This window comes from Protopterus annectens, chromosome 7.part0 (genome assembly GCF_019279795.1).
Source record: "Protopterus annectens isolate FY-2018-M chromosome 7.part0, PAN1.0, whole genome shotgun sequence".
Lineage (NCBI taxonomy): Eukaryota > Metazoa > Chordata > Ceratodontiformes > Protopteridae > Protopterus > Protopterus annectens.
In genome coordinates, this window is record NC_056739.1 from 1,934,650,921 (window position 1) to 1,934,663,025 (window position 12,105).

The 12,105-nt window shown below is 39.5% G+C and overlaps 1 protein-coding gene across 3 annotated transcripts in view; it reads left to right on the forward strand.

Annotated features, from left to right (window-relative positions):
• SV2B (synaptic vesicle glycoprotein 2B) overlaps positions 1-12,105 on the forward strand; it is a 1,975,281-nt gene that overhangs the window by 102,619 nt on the left and 1,860,557 nt on the right. The gene's annotated exons all lie outside the window — the stretch shown is intronic.

The window sequence follows — 12,105 nt, forward strand, 5'->3', positions numbered from 1 at the left end:
ACCTCCAGGTGTTTCTCTTGCATCATCCTAACAATGTGGCTGCACATATAATTGTGCCTGTTCATATTTACATTAATTCCAAAAGAATGGCAAGTACAAACTGTTCAAACATTTCATCTTAAAGCTTACAGGATGGGCAATTCAGCACCACTAAGGATACTTCGTCTCTGTCTTGTGCAGCCAAAGGGATAATACATTTTGTTCAAACAGTATTTCTTTATTTGTATTTTCATAATTTTCATGTTTCTCTTCACATCTCAAGAACCACCCGAAACAGACAATACTTCTTAGCTATGTAGATAGATGACCACATTTTTGCTGAGAGTACATGTGAGCTTGAGTGGTTACTGATAACAGAACCATATCTACATCATCTGATGCCTGTGCATTTCCCTAAGCCTGCACCCCTCAACTAAGTTTCAAAAGTTGAGGAGTAAAAAAAAAGCTCTGCTGTCTATACTTCTCTAACTGTAACATATCACCTCACTGAGACATTGAACACTTCAGCAGTGATCAGCATTCATTTATAAAGCTTATATCTTTGTGGCTTCATAAATCTTTGTCTGTACTGCACTAATGTTAATCCTAAATCCTAAAAAGGCTAAGATCTTGTTCTTTCTGCCTAACACTCTTAATCACTTTAAATCTGCCTTCTCAGTTGCATCACTAAATAACACACCTATTACAGCTGAGTCTCACACCAAGCTATTGGGGTTCATAATTGGCGACCAGCTCAAATTTGACATGCACATTGTAAACTACATCAAGAAGACCCACCAGAACCCTGGACTCCTGCATAGAAATAAAACATTTCTATCTAGCAGCGCCAAAACCTTCCCTCTCTCATGCCTACCTTCTCCTAATCTTTATAGTTACTCTCCTGCCCTATCCTGGAATAAACTTCCCTTGGAAATTAGAAGTATTAAGCATCCACATCAATTTAAAATTGCTACCAAAAACTTCCTTACAAGCACCTGGACCTGCCACTGTAAACACCCACCCTAAACTCTCCTTCCTCCCCCCTCACTTGTCCCCACTAACTATCTCACCCCTTCTACTGCATCTGTTCTCTTGCACCTACTGGTATTCCTATACCTCCTCTATTACTCCATTGTGTGACCCTCTGGTAAACAGCTCTACATAATCTGCTTAAATGTCTACTCTTATTCTTATAAACCAAAAAATAAGTATGTTACTCATGTTTCAGCTGTTTTAGCTTCTAGCATGAGATCTCCTTGATTCTACTGATATTAGAATGTATACAAGTTGTATGCTTTTTTTCTTTCACCATCGTATAACATGCACTCTCACTGAATCTCTTTTCTACATTGCACTATGTTTATTTAGACTTTTTATAGGCTTATTATATACCAATACTTTTATATGTTAAGATTCTAGAATTTGTTATTCTTGTGGAGCTTTTTTCCGTGGGCCTCCGTTGAAAAAGGGCTTCAGCCCAGTTCGGAGTAACCCGGTCAACAAATGTCAAATAAATAAATAAATAAATGTACCATTAACAACTGCCAATCATGCCCCTAACAGCTAGCACCCAAGGCAGCTACCCCTTTCACCCTGTCCTTACTAAAGTTTTGACTGAGACATTTTACTTTTTCTACAAGGCATTAACAATTAACATTTTCTATATTTATTGTGGTATTGTGTCCAATGAATTCTAATTTAAGACCTAGAATGAAACAAATGTGACAGCAGTAAATACGAGTTTCTGCTGAAAAGTTTGCCATTTATGCTTCTTTACTAACACTTTTCAGTTGTTCCACAGATATGAACATTGTTTGAATTTTGCTGATGTAACTTGGTTTTGTCAAAAAGTTGAGGATGTAACAACATAAACTTCCAGATCATCATTGGAGAGAATGAGTTAGATGAAGCAAAGTGATAGACTTGGGGTAGAATGGTGACTGAAGCCTACAGAAAAAAAAACTTGTTGCATGAGCATCAGTTGGGGTGTGAGTACAGCAGCAACACGTATCACTGAGGGAAAAGTGTTTGATATGATTGTTTGCAAGATACAGTGTTTATCTTAAAGATCAAATGAATGATGAATGGCTGTATGCCATAACTTTTCCTACTGTATATATGTTATGATTTTCAACTTATCCCTTATTAGACTCATACTTATGCTGCATCACCATAGGTATTTTGTGCACAGCTTTTTAACGTGTGTCTCCACTGAAAAGGAATTATGCACACTCGAGTACTCTGGTAAGCAAATGCTGCATAAAATAAATAAATCTGCTAGACTGAAAGCAAGCATTGCTTTTTATCAAAGGAGAAACGACTTGCATGAATGTTAACTGCTTTTTTTTTTTAAAAGAGACTGCTGAGAAAAGAACAAGTACAACACATGAGGAAATGAGCCTGTGTAGTGGGGATAACAGTGGCTAGCACTAAAAAAGTTATTTAGGTAAAGACTCACTGGCATGACAAGCACAGTTCCAGATCTAGAGTGCAGGCATCGCCTGTGGTCATTACTTATGTAGCTTTTGAATGTTCTCACAATGTCATTGCCATTTTTTTCTAAGAACCCCAGATTCTACATATACTGTTCAGAGGCTAAAAAGGTTTTGAGAAACATCAGTTCATTTAGTTTAAAATATAACTAAAATTCAATTAAATTCAGAACAAAATGAAGTAAGAATATTCAAGTCTCATTCTGTGCACAGTGTTATAATTTTCATGTGATTTTCTGGAAAAATAAATTGTAAAAAGGAAAAGGTCTTTTTTTTCTCTAGTATATAAAAGGTTTTTGATGTGTGCTGTTTCAGGACAAGTGTGTAACTTCAAATGTATATTTTCTGTCTAATGGTTTGTATTTTTTATCATCATTACAAACAAGATCTTAATAGTTTGCGTATATCTGTTTGAACTTTTAAGGTCTCCTTACAGCAATTATAAAATCTGGAAATGTTTTTGCTGAATCATCTGCAGAGGCATTGTTAAATTTCTCTCCCTGAGGATCCCAGAATCTGTATTAGACATATGAAACATTAGGCCAGTGAAATATGAAACAATAATGTTGTCAAGCCATTAAGGCTGAGCACAGAAATATTTTGCAGCTGATCAGTGTGAAACAATAAACCCCGCGGACCATCCATATTAACATTAAATAATCCGCTATGTATAAATCTGTTGTGACCATCCATATTAACATTAAATAATACGCTATGTATAAATCTGTTGTAACTCTAGTTAGTTTAGGAAGCAGGATATCATAAAAGACAGTTGTTTGTGTTAATTCCAGTTAAATACAAAGAAATCGTGCATTTACGTTTAAAACTGCAAGATGTTAGCGTACGTGAGTCATATGAGTAAAACTGATGTATAATAGGCAAACTGCAGATGTGGACTAGGAATTTAAAGTCTGTAATCAACTGCATTGTATTTTACTTGGGATACTTCCTTTATCATCAGATACAAACAAAAGACAATCTGGTGGAATGAGAAGAGGCTTGAAATTAAAATGAAGCAACCATGCTTTCATTTTGGACTTCGTTCTCTGAGAAAAAACATGTATATAATGTATTTATGGTAGGTTATTTATTTACACACTGTGCAAAAGATAGGGAGTAGGAGTTGCTTTAAAGGGTCACACATTCATTATCACTGTAACTACACTTGATAAAAATGGGACATTTTTAGTAACTGTAGATACCTTGATATTGAATATATGGTGATGCAGCCATAGACAAAATAGTATAATGGAAGACTTAAAAGCATTTGTTAATGCAAAATAAAAGCATAGATAATGGTGCTGATCTGAAGGAAAGCCAGTCTGTGGCAGAAGCTGGCCAGTAAAACTAAGCCGAGAGTAGTATGCATTTAACTGGGGTGAAAAGTACCATGGGTAAGCAGAAATGATAGTAGCAAAACACTGTAAAATTGTACACAGGAGTATGAGATTATGTCTAGTTAAGTAAAAGAGGGTGCAGAAAAAATGGAAGAACATTGTTGGAGGTAGGGCAAGTTTCCTAAATGGTAAAAATGTATATAATTCCACGAGTCTTTAATGTGTAAATAAAAAGTAGGAAGATAATGGTATGAGAGTAAGGAACAGACACAAACAAAGAAATTCAAAGCATTATGTATACATGAGGAAAGAGTCTTGCTTACAGGAGGACCATAAACGTTGCCACTAAAAGAAATATTTAGAGAGTAGATGCAGTACTTTATAATACATTGATATGATATTGAATTACGTTCACTGTGCAGTGATTAATGCTTCATGTTACCTGGCTTAGTTAATACTTTTTATTCATCATATACAGTTTTGCTTACTGTCTAATAAATGAAACAGTGGTGACATGCTGGCTCTATCAGATGTGCAGAGTAGCTTAATAAAACAGAACTGCAATGTCATTTAAAATTATATCAGTTTTTTCTTGTATGACAAGAATTGCATCTGCTGCTCTTGCCTTATCCAGCATGGATGATGATGATGATGACTGATGATGATGATGATGATGATGATAATTAAAAGCAATGGTATGGTCAAACCAATAATGAAGATTGCAACTAGTCAGTACTGGGATGAACAAGCAAGACACATTCTTGTTATGGCAGAACATCCACCGCACAGTTACAGAAGTACTTGAAATGTGCTTATTATGGATGTCATGTAGTCAGGTATGGCACTAGCATTATGCAAAAATGGAGATATGATTAATGATATTTACAACAAAGAACAGAACCACAGTCAGTGGCAAATATATCAACATGTACAGCACCACAGTACAGCCAAAACACTTCATCTACATACTTTTTTTGGGGGTGACAAAAGCCCATTGCTTTGTATCTTAATAAGATTCCGCTTTTGGATATACCAGGTATTGCTGTTGTGACAATAGATCATGCTTTCTGGAAGGCAGGTGTAAATGCATATATGTGGACAATATTTCTGAGCTAACTTTTGGCAGTGAGACAAGGACAGAGGGAGACTCTCAGGTAATACAAAATCTCTCTCTCTCTCTCTGTCTCTGTATATATATATATATATATATATATATATATATATATATATATATATGGGTCTATGTTTCTTGATCGAAATTACAAAATATCGAATAAGAAATATGACCCACTTAAGCGAAAGTGCACAACATCAAAAGTGCACTTTCGCTTAAGCCGATTGTCAAAAAACAAAAAATAAATTAAAAATGTTTATCCAGGGGGGGCAAGCCCTCCTGCACCCCCCATGTGGGGGGCTGTGCCCCCCACACCCCCTACTTAAGTATACCAACTCTGAGATTGCACTACAGTGGGGAAAAGGATATATTTCCTTATCCCTACTGTAACCGGCTTAAGCGAAAGTGCACTTTCGATATAGTGCACTTTTGCTTAAGTGGGTCCGATCGTCTGTTACTCGACAAACTGTGTTGTCGATTAACAGAAGTAGACCCATATATATATATATATATATATATATATATATATATATATATATATATATATATATCTTGTAGCAAAGGAAGAGGAGGGCAGCAGGAAAAGAGTTTATTCTCATATTCAAAGAGTTAATTAAGGAAATGGTTTTACAACTGGACTGTAAAGTGAAGAACTGAGCAATGTTTTAGAAATATATGGAGAAGTCTTAATGGCTACATTTATGTTATGCTTTTAAGCAAAAGATTTAGAATATAGAGATGATGGAGGAGCTAAAGATTCCACTGTGAATGGTTGAGTAATGTATGGATGAAGCTACAAATGGACAAGCACACCCATGTTTTAGCTTTTCCAGGTCAAGAAAACAAAACAGGTATGTTTTTTGCAAGAGGCAAGCTTCCTAGAACCCCCATGTGGGGGTCTTTGCCTCAGCACCCTGTTACCTCCATATGCCAAATGCAATTACAGAAAAAAGTTAAAAAAGTGAATCATTGTTGGCACCACAATAGAAATGGCAACAGCAATGATTTCCCATGACAAGCACCAGTTGATGAGCTGTAGCAATAACCATTAGTTAATCACTTGTAGAGCAACTGAAGCATAATTAGTTAATGACTAAGAAGACTGAAAGGGTGATAAATGATTACATTTTTACTTATTAGGTGAAGGTGATGGTGCTGGTACATGTAAAAGAGTAGAAAGAATATTTAATAAAAGCATAAGTTTGCATGCAACTGATATATTTAGAGATGGGAAGGTACCTTGGCTGGATAGAATATCAGAGAAAATTTGCAAAAGTTTGAAAGCTATCAGAAGAGGTGAGTTCGTTGGACTATGCAAAGAGATGGCTGTTTGTTTTGAACTGGAGAAATTAATAATGCAGTAGGTATGATGCCAAAAAGGAGAGCACTAATTGTTATAGTAAATTAAATAGTGCTTTGCTATCTGTGGTGAATTATTTATCTAAATAGATGGGGGTTGTACATAGGCATCAAATGGGTGCATTTCAAGAGAGGAATATGGTAGAAAATGTAGTGAATATAAGAATTATTAACACTAGGTACTAGCAACATAAGGATTGTGGTTTATATTAGGTACTAACAGCAAAATAAGAGGTTTTGAATTGTGTTGAACCAGCAGAAAAAAGGGACAGAATGGAGAACAAGCCTCCAAACAGGTTCAAATATATGTGAGAGATGCAACTATTTAGCCAAACTGGAGGCTGAGCTCTCTCATCTCAAAACTGGTGTAACCAGTAAGGAGGAGAAGGTAACCTCACACAACACAATTCCAGTATCGCATAGTCCCACCACATCAGTGAACCAAACACATAAATACACAAAAACATACTCGGAGGATCTAAATAAAAATCTACCTAAGCAACAGAGACCTCCAAAGCAGACATCCAAGCAAACGCTACCTCAAAACAAAACACGCACAACACATAGCCCACAAAGTCAGTGTGCCAAGCAGCCACAGCCCTTAAGGCTGAATAACACACCTGATACTCTTGTAATAGGTGACTCTATTGTCAGACACATTGACGTCCCGCTCACCAGGCTGAATAAAGAGAAGGTCACGGTGAGCTGCCTGTCGGGTGCTAGGATCCGCCACATAACGCAAGCACTCAGGTCACTCCAAAGCAAATACAAATATGACTCAGTCATTGTACATGCTGGTGTGAATGACCTGAGATGTACCTCCCTGGACTACATGAAAAGAGACATAGAGGAGCTCTCTGATCATGTAGCCCAGGCTGGTATGACCCTGACCTTGAGCAGCATCTTACCCTCACCTAGAATGATGCCACAGTACAAAGACAAAATGATCGATTTTAACAATTGGCTAAAATTTTGGTGTCATTCAAAGGGGATCCAGTGTCTGTCAGCCTGGGATGACATGCTCGACAAGCCACGTTGCTTCGCTAGGGATGGCTTGCACCTGTCACCACTGGGCTTTCGGATATTGGCAAAGGCTCTTGCCACCCCATAGTGCCTTTTTTAGGCAAGGCTCAAAAGTCAAACCCACCCCCATAGACAGCACAAGGAACAAGAAACTAAGGGTAATGCTGATTAACGCCAGAAGTCTTAACCTCAAGATGCACGCACTCAAAGCTCTCCTCAGTATGGAGAACATCGATATCTGTGCAGTGACAGAAACCTGGTTCAAGGCTCCAGAGAGCACCCCAGCACTACCAGGCTATACCTCATATCATGCTTTTCGGCCCCAAAACCCGGACCGAACCACAAAAGGAGGGGGAGTTTCCATATTTATCAAGGATATCCGCACCTCCAGGTTAGTGGCATTGCACGAAGTATCCATCCATGTGCAACTAACAGTGGGAAAGACTGCTTTTCAGTTTATAGCATCCTACAGACCACCCTCTCAAAGTCAGGAATCCCACTCGGCTTTCCTGAAAACATTGGAGAACATGAAGATCTCTCCAAACACCATTATATTGGGCGACTTCAACTACCCAAACATTGACTGGGAGCACTACTCAAGCCCCAGCACCTTAGCCCAAAGGTTCCTGGAAATTATAAACTCAAATGCTATGGAACAACTAGTCACCACTCCCACAAGAGGGGACAACATACTAGACCTGATCATTACCAACATGGGGACTCTATGCTCCACACCAGAAGTATATCCCTCATTGGTAAGATCAGACCATAAATTAATTTCACTGGATGTCCACATCCCAACCCCACCCCCAGCCCAGAAAACCACAGTGAAAAACTTCTCAAAAGCGAACTTCTCACTTCTCAAAACCGAAGTGGAATCCTTCAAGGCCCCAGGGCCAATGGAAACTACGGCCCAAACTGCAGAATCCTATATAAACGCATTCTACGGACATCTCCAGGAATGCATGGATCATGCTATCCCAAACAAAACCAAGACCCAATCATCCAAAGGCAGGCATCCAGTCTGGTGGACCCCTGCCATAAATAAACTGTACAACAGAAGGAGGAAGCTACTACTTGATAGAGCAAAATCCCTAATAGGGAAGGCATCTCTGATCAGTACTAGCAAAAAAATTACGATCCCTCATAAAATCCTCCAAGGCCAGCTTCGAGAGAAAAATTGCACAGGACACCAAAGACAATCATAAGGCTTTTTTCAGTTATGTTAGGAACCTGGGATGCAACTCCCAGACTTGTTCTGAGTTGATTCTAAATGACAAAAAATACACTGAACCCACAGACATCGCCAATATCCTGGCAGACAGGTTCAGTGCAAACTTCTCCACCCTCCCCCCCCCCAAAAGAGCAAATATCTATCCCGGCAGAGGGCTGCCTCCCAAACATCTCTGATGCTCAGGTGAAGGCTGCCCTCTCCAAAGCAAAAAACACTGCTTCCATGGGACCAGATGGCGTCCCAGGTTGCGTCCAACATGAACTCCAAGAGGAACTAATCCCTCAAATGAAACAGCTATACAATCTCAGCCTCACTACAGGATATGTGCCCACAGAATGGCGTACAGCAACAGTGGTCCCACTCCACAAAGGTGGAGCCTCTACGGACCCTGGAAACTATCGCCCCATAAGCCTGACTAGCTTAGTCTGCAAGGCTATGGAGAGAATCATCATGGAGCTCATAAACAAAGACATTGGGGACCTACAGACACTAGATCCTACCCAGTTTGGCTTTGTCAAGGGCAGATCCTGCCTTTTGAACCTGGTTGACTTCTTCAAAGCAGTCACCAAAGCCATAGATGAAGGGAAGGTAGTCCACACAGCCTATCTGGACCTTGCAAAGGCATTTGACACAATACCCCACTCGGGCATCATAGATAAGCTATCCAGCTTAAATATAAACCCCTATGTCACAAGATGGGTCGCAAATTGGCTCAAAGACAGAACCCACAGAGTGAGAGTTGCTGGAGCCATGTCAGATTCGAAACCGGTCACAAGTGGCATCCCACAGGGTTCTGTCCTGGGACCACTCTTGTTTGGTATATACTTTTCCGAGGTACAGGCAAACGTGGGAGGACTATGGCTCACCAAGTTCACAGACGACTGCAAACTGGGCGCCATAATCGACTCTCCAGCTGACACAAACATCCTTCAAAAAGGTCTCACAGAGACAGATAACTGGTGCCAGCGCCATGGTTTAAAGCTAAATGCCAAAAAATGTATAGTCATACCCTTTGGCAAAAACAATGTGCCCACAAATTACCACATAGGCGGAAACCCATTAAGTACAGAGAAAGTTATTAGGGACCTGGGGACCCAAGTTGATAGCAATCTCTCCTTTGAAAACCACATTGCCAAAGTGGTTAGAAAGACCTTTTACATAGCCCACCTCATCACGAAGGGTTTCACATCTAGATCAAGAGAGGTAATCGTGCCCCTTTATTCATCCCTCATCAGGCCCATCATAGAATACAATGCCCCTTTTGGGATGTACCTTACCCGACACCTGCAGCAATTAGAAAGACCCCAAAAGTATCTCACCAAGAGGATCAAGGGTCTCAAACAGATGCCATATGCTGCTCTGTTAAAAAAACTCCAGCTCTACTCAGTTGCATGCCGCCTACTTCGAGGCGATCTATGCCTGACATACAAAGCTATGTCAAATCCAGAATTAATGGACATGCTCCACCTCAGTAAATCTAAATCACTTAGAGCCACACGCTCGAGGGACTTGAACCTCAGCACAGAAATAAATAGAACTTGCTGGAGGGACAGGTTCATAACCCAGAGGCTCCCTTCGCTCTTGAATAGAATTCCAGTTCATGTGAGGCAGAGCACCTCACTGAATCCCTTCAAGAAGAATCTCGATAGGTGGATGGGGGATCGTAGGTTTGTCCCAGGGATTACTTCCGTGTCACTATTAGACAGAGGCACAGTAAACTAAACCTTAAGGGCACAGTATACTCAAATCAAGGGGTGGCGTAAGCCATACAGAATCGGGCTAGGCTTATAATTGCCCCAGGGCAGATAGCCTAGTATGAACCTATGAACCTATGAACCTATGAGAATAGCTACAGTCATTCCCCCTTCATAATGGAGAACCGTCCACAGACCTAGGCTATTACAGAACCATAAGTCTGATCAGCCTCATATGCAAAGCCATGGAAAGAATTTTCATGGAACTAATCAATAAGGGCATGGGTAAACTACAATCACCAGACCTATCTTAGTCTGGATTTTTAAAGGGCAGATTGTGTTTACTCAACCTGGTGGACTTTTTTGAAAAGGTCACCAAAGCAATTGATGATGGCAAAATGGGACACACTGCATACCTCTACCCAGCCAAAGCATTTGACACAGTCCCCCGCTCTGGCTTAGTATACAAGCTATATAAACTGGGAATGAAGCCCTACATAACCCAATGGATTGTCAGTTGTCCCACAGATAAGATGCAGGAGAACAAAATAGAGGAAGGTGCCTCCACAAAGAGACCAGTCACAAGTGGAGTTCCCCAAGGTTCAGTGCGGGGATCTCTCCTGTTTAGCATCTACTTCTCTGAAGTAAAAGCCAACACCAAAGGACTGTGGTTGACTAAGTTTGTAAGCTACGAGCAGTCATTGAATCCCCAAGTTGGCCATCCTGCAGGAAAGTTTTTCCCAGACAAATAACTGGTGCTAAAATCATGGACTGAAATTAAATACCAAATATATATATATATATATATATATATATATATATATATATATATATATGTGCATATTATTGGATCCTTTGGGAAGCCATCTATCCTGGGGAGCTACCACACTGACAATATGCCCCTAAGAGTTCAGGAATTGAGAACTTATGTGGACAGTGACCTAACTTTTGATTAACATGTGTCCATTGTCATAAGATAGTCCTTCCATATTATGAAGCTTATAAACAAATTGATTCTGTCTAGATCAAGAGATTTCATTGTCACCCTTTAATCTGTCCTCATTAGGCCAATCATTAGGTATAATGCCTTCTTTGGCATGTGTCTGTCCAGACATATACAACAACTGGAATGCCTAGAGAGATACCTTGCTAAAAGGATGCATTTCCTAAAGAATATGTTTTACATGGGCTGACTTAAGACACTGACACTTTACTCAGTATCCTAAGAAGTGATGTGTGTCTGGCATACAAGGCATCCTCTGACCTAATACTGAAGGATCTATCACAAGTCAGCAAGTCAAATGGTATCAGAAATACTCAATCTAGGGATCTAAACCTCTTCTGCAACATCAGCAAAATGATTTGGAGTTACAGGTATATCTCATAGAATATACTGCTGTTCTGGAACAGTCTACCTATCCATGTAAAACAAAGCTTGCCCAGGTCCATATTCAAGTGCAATTTGGATCTATGGCTAGATATTAGAAAATTCTCACCAGGACTTCACCCTGTACTACTAATGAACAGAGGCAGTTTCTAAAACCTTTATCTCATGCATGGGCCCCTTAAATTATCTATGTTATGATGGTTATGATCTCAGCTATTCTTACTAGGGATAATATATAATTGCTGGGCATGGGATGGCCAAGGCCAATCTAACACTAAATGGGATAAGTTAATTCAAACACCAAAAGGTTAATTTGATATGTTTAAAATGGTCCACAATGGCAGCTAACCATTACTCACCTACAAACCTATGACAAAAAATAACAAACATTCTCTAAGGTGACAGTAGAAAGATTAGAGGAGACACTATGTAGTCACATGATGTAGCAGTGATGTAATGTTTGTTTTCTTATTTTTCCTACCAGCA